This window comes from Pagrus pagrus (genome assembly GCF_965226575.1).
Source record: "Pagrus pagrus genome assembly, chromosome: 18".
Classification (NCBI taxonomy): Eukaryota; Metazoa; Chordata; class Actinopteri; order Spariformes; family Sparidae; genus Pagrus; species Pagrus pagrus.
The window spans coordinates 1,566,345-1,577,768 of NC_140202.1; the positions used below are offsets into that span (position 1 = coordinate 1,566,345).

At 38.9% G+C, this 11,424-nt stretch overlaps 1 long non-coding RNA gene across 1 annotated transcript; it reads right to left on the bottom strand.

Moving 5' to 3' along the window:
* Positions 1-7,057: 7,057 nt before the first annotated feature.
* On the bottom strand, positions 7,058-10,406 carry LOC311274172. The gene is made up of 2 exons (XR_014624728.1): positions 7,355-10,406; positions 7,058-7,261 (listed from the first exon to the last, which is right to left on the bottom strand). It is a non-coding gene; the product is annotated as an uncharacterized lncRNA (long non-coding RNA).
* Between the last annotated feature and the right edge of the window lie 1,018 nt (positions 10,407-11,424).

Below are 11,424 nucleotides of genomic sequence, written 5' to 3' on the forward strand. Positions count from 1 at the left end.
ATATCACGGCCTGACTGGTTGTTGCTTAAATATAAGAATAGCCTATAATAATATCTGATTCCCTAAAGACATCTGAGGTTGTAATTTCGCTTGCTCGCTCGCTGCAGCCACGGCTAATAAGCCGAGGCAGAAACAATTACGCACAGCCTACAGAAGTTTCTACGTCCATACAAGCATTAAGAAATGATTCTTATCAGTTCCATAATTCAGAGAGGATTTTTACTCAACGAAAAAATGTATAAAGATCAGTTTTTAGGTTGAAGACACGACAGCAGCACGTATGTCCAGACGCTGATGTGTGTTATGACTGATGTATAGCTCCCCTGGTAGCGCAGCTCCCTCAGTAAGCAGAATCTTCTGCTAGTATGAGTTCGAATCTCAGTGTAGGCAGTAACTTTAGTTAATGTGTTTTCTTTTCTCATCATCATTATGATCACATATGGCTCCAAGTTTGAGCAAATAAATGAGCAAATGAGCATTAATTCTCCGCTGGGCCGCGGCACCAACTTTCCTGCTTGTGTACATAAAATACATTAAATTCTGACACCACAACTGTAGCGTACGGAAATATCAATAGATGATAACCAGAAAAAAAAAACGTTCTATTGATCTGATTCACCGGCTGCTTTCTTTCTTTCAGTTGTGGTGTCAGAATTTAACACACCCACACCCCGCCCACACACACACACACACACACACACACACAATACATGCGTAGCCTAATTGCACCTCGGGGGGGGGGGACCACGGGGCGCTGTGTGTGACTTATGCGCTGATAAAGAGGTGGGTGATCGATTTGCCTGGCATCGCTTGATTCAGTTTCAGCAGCACCGCGGTGGACAGCTCCCACTAAGAGCTTCTTAAGAAGCTTCTTTGGCTTGATCTTAAGGTTCTCCTAAGAAGGCAGTTAAGAACGCATCTGGGAAACACCCGCATCTTAGCGCTCCTTCTTAGCCGAACCCTTCTTAAGAGCCTTCTTAAGTCCTTAAGAACGATCGAATCTGGGAAACGCCGCCAATGCTGTTATGTTCCTTAAATGGCTTGATTTAGTGATCAAAGTTTCATTTTCTTAACAATAAAGATGCCGTGTTCATTCATCTAGTTCTCTTATAACTGCACGCCATTATAAAATAACTTCAAATCAAATCCTTAATCATTGATAAAAGTGCGTGCTTCCCCTGCCCCCCCCCTCTCAGAAAAATAGTTCCGACGTCCATGAAGCCGGTGAATCAGATCAATAGAACGTTTTTTTTCTGGTTATCATCTATTGATATTCAGTACGCTACAGTTGTGGTGTCAGAATTTAATGTATTTTATGTACACAAGCAGGAAAGCTGGTGCCGCGGCCCAGCGGAGAATTAATGCTCATTTGCTCATTTATTTGCTCAAACTTGGAGCCATATGTGATCATAATGATGATGAGAAAAGAAAACACATTAACTAAAGGTACTGCCTACACTGAGATTCGAACTCATACTAGCAGAAGATTCTGTTTTCTGAGGGAGCTGCTCTACCAGGGGAGCTATACATCAGTCATAACACACACCAGCGTCTGGACATACGTGCTGCTGTCGTGTCTTCAACCTAAAAGCTGATCTTTATACATTTTTTCGTTGAGTAAAAATCCTCTCTGAATTATGGAACTGATAAGAATCATTTCTTAAATGCTTGTATGGACGTTGAAACTTCTGTAGGCTGTGCGTAATTGTTTCTGCCTCCGCTTATTAGCCGTGGCTGCAGCGAGCGAGCGAGTAAAATCACAACCTCAGATGTCTTTAGGGTCTTTGACGTGTGCACAAAAAAAGACCACAGTTAAACATAAAATGGGAATATCACAGATAAATACAAAATACAAAGAATAAGACCTTAAAAGACATTTAAAAGGCTTCATAGTGAGTTGTTGATGATGATGATGGCGGATGAATGATTTTTTTCACTAAGTTTGTCCTTGCTAGAGGGACCCTGTAGCGACAGGTTGAAGGAAGGAGTTGGAATGAGGTGTGGAGTGGGTGAGGTATTATTAGCTACATTCTTGTATTTAAGCAACAACGAACAGAAACATAAATCAGGCAACTCTGTCCATTCCCCGTTCATGGTCACTGCTCCCTGCTGCTGCATGTTGTCGTCCTCCTGCTCACAGATGCCACCTGGTGGTTGTTTGGGCACATTGCCGCTTCTCATGAAAACACAATTGATCCTCCACTAAAAAGGTCACGTCACGCGTGAACTCGGCCACAACGAAGTAGTACCTACTGTATGTGTATATGTCTATATGTATGTGTGTATGTATATATACATATATGTATGTATTAGATTGCTATTTATTTAATACAGTCCGTATTATTTGAGATGATTGTGTGCACACTAGATGTCTAATTGGTTCCTGTTCCCATATAGGCCAGGGTTGATGGCGAGCTACAGACTGGGCGCGAAGCCTGAAGACTGCGCCGGGAAAGAACCTACTGAACCTCCACTGCTCACTGTCGGGCTGGTAGGAGGCTCCATTGTGCAGCCGCTCCTCTTCTTAATTCTTGCCACACGCACGGCCCACACACACTTTACACACTTTCACTCCCCAACATGGACTTTTTCTTCCTTCCCACTGGAAATTCAAATAGGGGCCCGTTGCACTGAGTGTGTGCCTCGCCTGTACAGGCGAAGTCGAACTCTCCCTTTTTGGGCAATGATGGAACTGTGAGCGGCAACGTCATTTAAAGGAGAAATGATGAACTGAATTGTATATAGCATTTTCTATGAATGGCCATTTGTATTTCTATTCTATTTATCACTGCTAAATACCTAATGTCTGTGGTTCACAACTTATAAAATATGGTGTACTAAATCTAAGCTGCCTTCAGTGTCTTTTTCTCCACTCCAAGAGTCAACCTGAGTCTTCTGAATTTAGCCCAATCGATAAGTGGGTTGTTGGCTAACTGCTAGTACCAAACCTAAAACTTAAATAGGGTAGCATACCTGTTACATGTACATGCATCCATCCATCCATCCATCCATCCATTTTCTTCCGCTTATCCAGGGTCAAGTCAGGGTGGTAGCAGGCTAAACAGACTATACAAGACTTCCCTCTCTAAAGCAATGTTTTCAGCCCCCTTAGGCTTTTCAAGGCCAGATAAGATATGCACACCCTTCAACGAGGTGCCCAGGAGGGATCCTAATCAAATGCCCGAACCACCTCAGCTGGCTTCATTTGACGGCAGCTCCAGAGGGTCAATAGCTATGTCACTATAGTCAATAACTATGAATATTTAATGAGAAAACGAGGATAAATTGACAATGATTCTTAATTTTGAGGTGTAATCATTGGGTTTCTCATTTTCTAATACGCCATGTGTGCAGTAAATGGAAAAAGGCATAGTTTACCATTTTGCGATTTACACTTATTTTAGTTAGATGAAGAGGCTGACACCATTCTTGTACTGTACTCTGTATTCTGTACACTGAATATGAAGTTACAGCCAGCAGGAAACCCCAGAAAGTCACTGCGCATAGCCAAGATATGGTCAGGCAAGATATGTAACACCCTATGAAACACCAACTTGTACGTTTTACCACTGCTCCTTCATGTCAAAAGAAGGCCTCCCAGGCACCACCTTTAGGAGTTTTCTTTGAAGAGTCCAACTGGGCGGAGACACCAGGCTGGACCCAGAACAGACTGGAATGTTTATCTCAAACAGCTTAGGAAAACCTCAAGATGACCCAGGAGGAGCTAGAAGATGCTGCTGGAAAGGACTGGACTGCCTTGCTAAGCCTGCTGCCAAAGCAACCCAGCCATGGATAGGTAACGGAAAATGGATGTATGGTTTACAACAATCCTTTAAGTCTGCAGTTGTAAATGCAGTTTAAAGATGTTAATAGAGGGATTCTGGTTCAGTATCTGTGCAGCTCTTTTCAGAAGATTAGTGGTTGAACAGTTACAGTGGTAAACTGAATGAATTAAAGGGAGAAACAAAAAAAACTTGTTTAATTTGGAACGGTATATAGAACAGCCAATGAGATCTGGCAACCCAGAAGTCATTTCTATTATTGGCTCATTTTATTTAGCATCAATAAGTGCTTTATAAATCATTAATAAAGCCATTTTTATAAAGTGTCACTAGACAAACCAGCTATCCACATTGAAGTACTGAAAGTTTCTCTATCAATGTGAACAAGCTTTTTGACATTCATCAGTCCACCCTCAGCAGGCCTCCCACAGTGCCCTACAGACTCAACCAAACTTTACGAGGGATTTCAGCCCCCCTGCCCTATTCCATCATGGAAGGTTTTGATTCACAGGAATGACAACCTTATTATGCGGCGCACTTATTATTGATATTACGCCGCAGAGGCGCGGTTGCCATGGTCACCGAGCAAGAGACATTTAATTTTCTCTCCTCCATCATCATTATCTATGGGGCCATCTGTTGTGGAAAATGAATTCAGCCTCATTTGCATGACTGATAAGCACATTCTTTATCTGTCCCACAGAAGGTCATATGCCATGGATTTGGGGACTAGAGGGAGAGAGAACGAGAGTGAGGGGGTGAAATGATGCGTGGTCTTACCTCTATGAAGGAGGTAAAAGGGGTGTATGTGTGTGTTTGACTGTCTATCGGAGCTTGGATGTGTGCATGTGTCTGCATAATGCATGGACACCTAATGTTTATGTATGCCCTCTTGTTTATACCCATGCCATGGCTTTGTTCTCATGTGGATGCTTCAAATTTACATAAGCCTGTGTGTGTCTATGTATGTACCCACCATCATGACTGCATGCAGTCATTTTTTGTGTGTTTGTGTTTGTGTGGTCTTGTAGGTGCAGGCCTGTATTTATGGGAACTATATTTTGAGTTTTAGATCTCAGAGTGAGGATACATTTTACAAAATAATTACATTTTGGTTATCTGACTTCTTCAAGGGCTACTTTTGGGTTTCAGTATCGTGCACAGATTCACAGTCTCTGGTGTAGTTTTATAACTGAAACTGCATTGACTGATTATCCTGGCCATTTGGGGTCTGAATAGTAGGCACTGTGTGCCTGACACATGATCATCTTATAAAGTTGCAAATGAATTCGCAAACAATTGTCTGTTTGCACATCCAGCAGACAGAGCAACATCAGCACTTGTTAAGTTTCAGTTCACCTTAGGAGTTCAATTTTATTCCACTTTCCTTTTAGCTCTGTTTTGTCTCCACCGGCTCCTGAGAAAAGTACCTGGCTCTTTAGCATTTGCACCACTATGTTCAGCAGCTAGTCACCAACTTAGTCTGCTGTTTGTGCTGCTTCATAGTATACAGTGGTTTTGTGCAAGCTTTTTTTTGCTAAACACACCTGCCTTTGCTGAAAATAACACTGATGAGAGCGTCAGACTGTGAGACTGAACAAAAGAATTTAGTTGCTTGTCACTTCAAGAAACAGCTTTCACATTACCCATGGTCATTTTTGGGGGGCCATAGCCAGGAGTTTTTAAAGCTGATGTAATTTCTTCCATTAAGTGAATTATGTTTAATCAAAATTTTCATTTCTAAGAGAAAAGTCTACTGTTAATACGGCTTCAAAGCCATCTCCACACTGCCAAGAATGAAATTCTGGTTGAGTAACAGTTAAAACTTTATAATTCATTTATTTGACCTAAACGTAGTCAATTTTATCCTTACAAAAAAAATCACATTTTACATGTCAAATATTTTATTCACATGTTAAATTTCTGAAAACCACATTCATCACATTAAATGCTTTGTTACATGTGACAAACTGTATGTGCCTGTCAACTAATTTATCCCATGTGAAACATTTTGCATTGGTTGAATTTTGTTTTTCTATGTCCTACATCTGAAAAACCAAACAATCACGTGCCGATATGTTTACTTTCTTACAAGCCAGATTGTGATATGTATATATAGATATATAGTGATATGATAAATTCACATGTCTTTTTAAAGGTTAGATACAGAATATTGAGTCAAATATAGTGGAATCAATCTGTAAACCTGCCTATTTAAGTTTTTAATTTGTAAAATTTTCACTTCCACTGTGCTAAAACATCAAAATTTCCAGAAAATTGACATGGATTTGACTTCAGTGTTTTCAGTTGGTGCTGGTAAAGTGGCTCCCTAAGGGTTTGCGTGTGCTCTGGTCTTTCATGTCTGGCACATTTGTCATCCCATTCCAAAGACACAAGAGTCTCTCTCTCTCTCTCTCTCTCTCTCTCTCTCTCTCTCTCTCTCCCTCTCTCACACACACTCACACACACACACACACACACACACACACTCAACTCTCTCCCTAACGCACACCATACTGTACATAAGTAGGCTGAGGCTCGTTATTCCTTCTCTCTCTTACTACCAAAACTGCAGCAATGCAACCTCTCCTCCCTAATACATCTCCCTTAAGGTATCACTCTTTCTCTTCTTCCTCTTCTCCTTCCCCCTCATTCCCACCTGCTCTTCTCCCTCGGTCCCACTGAACAACAAGCCTTCACCTTCTCCCACACTATCATCTCGAGTCCCAAAACACACCAAGTCTCTTTTCTCCTCCTCCTCCTTCTTTGGTTCCCTGGCTTCCACTCTGCAGTATCAACACCCCTAACCTCAACAACATCCTTCTCCCTAGCTACTGTACCTCCATCCCTCCTGCAGCAATGGGTTTTCCTTCTTTCACTCCTTCTCTGTGTGTTCAGTCTCTCACTTCATTCTCACTCTTAACTAAGAAGAGAAGTTGTACCAGTGTTTTAAATATACAAATGCATTTAAAGTGTATGTACAGTGTGTGTGCACTTCCCATGTCTCCTTGAGAATATCCCTTAAAAAAAATTAAAGTAAATACATTTCTCCATAAATGGTTGTTCTGTAGCGCATATGTGCATACTGTATGTGATACATATTTAATGCTGTAGCCTGACAAAGCCTTCTGACAGAAAGACTTGTGTTCAAGTGCTTTCATTTAGGCTGAAGAGTTACATTCAAGAAGTTATTTATGTTAAGTAAACTCCTCCATAATGACATCCACATGTTTGTTACTTTTTATATTAGACCCAGGAGCAGACACCAGAACAGGGAGGTTTAAAAGGATTTATTTGTGAAGGTAGAGGCAGTCACAGGTGGCAGGTTGCTCAAGCTCAGGCTGGTGAATCCAGTGGAGATGAGGGGAGACTCACAAAAATGAGGGGAGCGGGCTAGTAAGAGGCTTCTGGGGATACAGTTCAGTGTAGGCTGGTGGCAGAGGTGTGGCGACGGAGCTAGGTCCGGAGTAGTAATTTCACTAGAGAGTGAAGGAGAGGCAAGGTTAGATGAATTGAGAATGATAAACAACGAGAGAGACTCAAACAAAATGAGAGAGAGTTCAACTACGTACCAGACAAAATAATTTGGTAGCGAACGGAGGGAAAACCAGAATATATATGCCGGCACTGCTGATTAGATGCGATTCAGGTGTGTGTGACAGGTAGCTGCTCTGTCCCACCAGAAAACCACAGCCAGCCTCACCAGAGCACCTCTGAAACAACACAAGCACAAAAAACAACACAAAAAGGCCACCAAAATAGTCCAAATCATGACAATGTTAACATATTAGTGATGACTTTGATTACTCTGTTAGACTTAAAATATATGGGTTTAACACTTACTTATTTTTTATTGATATTACCTACTGGTTTGTTGTGTTTTTTACCATAAGAGGCAGGTTGAATTTCACAATGCAATCTCAAGGTCCACTCATTTGCTTGTTTTGGAACTTTTGACTAAAATACACAATCAGCATCATCAGGTAACGTTTGCTTGACTGCCAATGAAATGGTAAATGTTTGAAATGTAAGTTCTTCTGAGCATTTAAGACTTATTTTTTATGCTGGCCTAAAAGTGGAGCATCACAGTTTGCAAACAGCAGCCGCATCTGCTCAGTTGGAAAAAACTTTGGAACAAGTAAGTGGACTTGAAGTTGAGCTTCAAGGTCAAGAAATTAATTGTCTAGCTCATAAATGTTGTTTGTTTGCCGCTTAAATCTTCTAAATCTAAACTAATTTATTCCAGCACTGTATAAGTGAAAATGTCAATACTGTTCCAAATTTACTCCAAAGACATTTGTGAGTGTGCAAAAATAAACCTCACTTTCAGTGTTGTAAAAAGTATCCAAAAGTTATATTTGAGTGAAAGTAAAGATATCGTGCTACTGTACTTCACTGTGTCCTGATTCACTAAGTAAAAGTAAATTATACACATATTTACATGAATGAATATACTTTTTACTAAAGGTTGACTGATGGATTTGTATCAGATATTCAGCGTTTCTCTGGTTATCTGAATCTGTTTTTTTAGATTTCGCATTGCCAATAAAATAAATTAATTTAAAAATGCACTACTTTGGCTCTGATGCAGCATCTACAATCTCTCTGCAAAATAAATAGTGACTAAAGTTTTCAAATACATGTAGTGGAGTAAAACTACAATATTTGCTTTCAAAAAAGGAATGGAGTGGAAGTTAAGTACAAGTATTTCTAAACTCGACTGAAGTACAGTACAGTACTTTTACTACTAAGTAGAAGTTTCCAGGATTGCCCAGGTCAGTATACCTTTAACAAAGTGTTGTCACATGTGTTAGTGTTACATATGACAAGGTGCCAGCATTTGAGAACAAAGTAGTGTAGATAAGCCATACCTTTAAACAGGTTAACACTCCTAATCCTTCAAAGGTAAATCCAACAAGGTAAATCCTTGAAATACATATCAATAATAAATAAATAAATAAATAAATGAATAAATAAATAAATAAATACAATTGAGGGTACAAATTCTTAAATGCAGTAGGCTACCAAAAAAGGGAAACAGGAAATTGGTTCTCAGTTGTTTGAGGGTAATAAATGTGTCCAGCTGATTTAGATTAAGATAAAAAACCGTCTGTTTTGGTGGTTTTTACAGTCTACGCCAATAAAACATACAGTAATTCTTTGTAGCCTATGAGTTATGGTCAGCAGTGGGCTGTTGGCCTAAGCTCTAATAAAACGGCCTCGATAGTCACTGAGTTATTACACTGCTGTATTGCAGTACAAGTGCAGATTTGATTATCTGATTTTTATTTTATTTTTTTGCCATTCCAGGATGCAGAGTGAAATATTGTTAAGTTTTCTCTTTTTGAAGCAACAAGAGACATAGCTATTGACACGGGATACTTTACATGAAAAAAAAACAAGGAATTTTTAAGTAATTCATATTTTTGCAGTATAACACACTAGAAGGGCCTGATGTTTAGTGAAAATGTCTCAGACTCTTTTTTTCAAGCTCTCTCCCTCCAGGACCATCATAAGCTGATGCTGCTGACATGCCCCCCGTTTCTCTCTGTCTGTCGATTGTTCTCCCTGAGTGCTCAGCATGTGGATGTTTCATCAGGACCTGTCCATTAATGCAACTCTGTCCTCTCCTCTTCTGTCCTGCTGGGGCTGCTTTACTTCAACCACTCATTGCTAATTGATGGTAGATTATTAACTATGACATTTTTTTAACCACTAATGAGTTGTGTGTGCCAGCATAGTGTAGCAAATGATCACATTTAAGGTGAGTTATCAAACACTATATTAATTTTCCTTACAAAGTGTAAGTTTGTAAGTTATGTCAAATTAGAGAAGGTTAGAGAAGGGTTATGTAAGTTTGGAAGTTATGTCAAATTAGAGAAGGTTTAAAGAAAAGTTTTACTGCGTAGTTAATTTTATGTAGGCTAGTTAGCGTTCCCTTCATATGGATGGCCGTGGGCAGAGCATATTATTTCCTCCATTTTCCCATCATAATGAGTCAATCAAATGAATACATTTGATAATGACGGTTGTTTTTGATGAACAACTTTTGATCACGAGTTATTTAGGCCATGTCATTATCATGAGACAACAAACGGTTTTCGAAGATGATTTATCATGACAAAATGACTTCATAAGATTCAAAAGAGTGGACCGACTTGATAGTTGATGAATGGTTAATGAGTAATTCCTCAATAATTGTGATTCGAGGACTATATAGTAAATAATGATGAGTTACTGGAGAACAGACTATACAATATATGATTATGATATGATCTGATTAGGTTATAAGTAACTAATGAGTCGGTATTGGGTAACTACTCAGTATGATGTTTCACTTTATCTGAAGATGCACAGCAAGAGTAACTAATGGTTCAGTAATTAGGAATTAATGAGTCGTCACTACTTCATGCATTTTGTGTACCTTATTGTAAAGTGTAAACCTACTGTACATTATGGCTACCTTAAGTTACAAGCATAACAATCTTATTATAATATAGTGCTTGTTACCACGCAAACTTTTTAGGGCGAGACACTTGTGAGGAGTAGCGGACTAGAGTGTTTGTTATATCTAAGTCTGTGACGGATTTAATAACAGTGTAAGCAGCTAAAAATGCTTTAACCCTCTATGGTACGCATTATGATGCGAGTTAGGAAAAAAATGTTTTTTTGTCCTAAAATAGACTAAATAAACATAATCTAAAGAAATTTTATAATTATTTAATTTTTTTGGAAGTTTTTGGGGTTCGTTGCCTGAAGGCAACATTGTACCATAATGGTGCATAAATAATTTTTTTAAAAGAGTTTTATTTTCAATTTCATCATCATTTATTTCATTAACATGTGTAAAATATAAAAAAACTTAATTAATTTTTCATTTTAAATGTAAAAGAAACCAAAAAATAACTCTTTTAAATGGTTTCTGGTCTAAATGTTGCCTGTAGGCATTGTGGAACAACCCATATCCTCACAGGGGCATAGAATAATGCTGAATTCATTCTGTAAATGGAGGAAAATATAACACATAATAATAATATTATAATATAATAATATATAAAATATAAAGATTATGATGAATGGCATTCTTTTGAATATTATATGTACCTAAACACATACTACCAACATTTCATGCTGCCATGGTGATTCCATAATGGTTCACTGTTGCCTCAAGGCAACATAGGCAATTTTCCATAATGGTACGTTGTTGCCTCAAGGCAACAGTTGGATTTTAACAAGTTTCCACTATTTAATGAGCAATTAAATTGCATTTAACAATAAAAAGTTAAAGTTTACTCATCTATGAGTGTGCATATATTTTTTTCACGACCTAAAAGGGCCCGAAAATTATGTTTTCAGCCACTTTTTAAGGAGCAAAATGGCTAACCTGTTTTCTTTGAAAAAGTCTGGGAAAATGGGTTTCAAGATGGCTTCCTGAAGGTCATGTGACAAATTAAAGCATTGTTATTGGTTCCTTGTGGTCTTCCCATTCTTTTAAAGTATAGCATCATTCAAAGGGATGTATGGTGGAGATGTGACGGGCCAAAAATGGGTATGTTGCCTGAAGGCAACACGGTACCATAGAGGGTTAACTGTCCATCATTGTTAATTGTTGTTGCGTATGCTACAAATTCTTGTTGGTCTG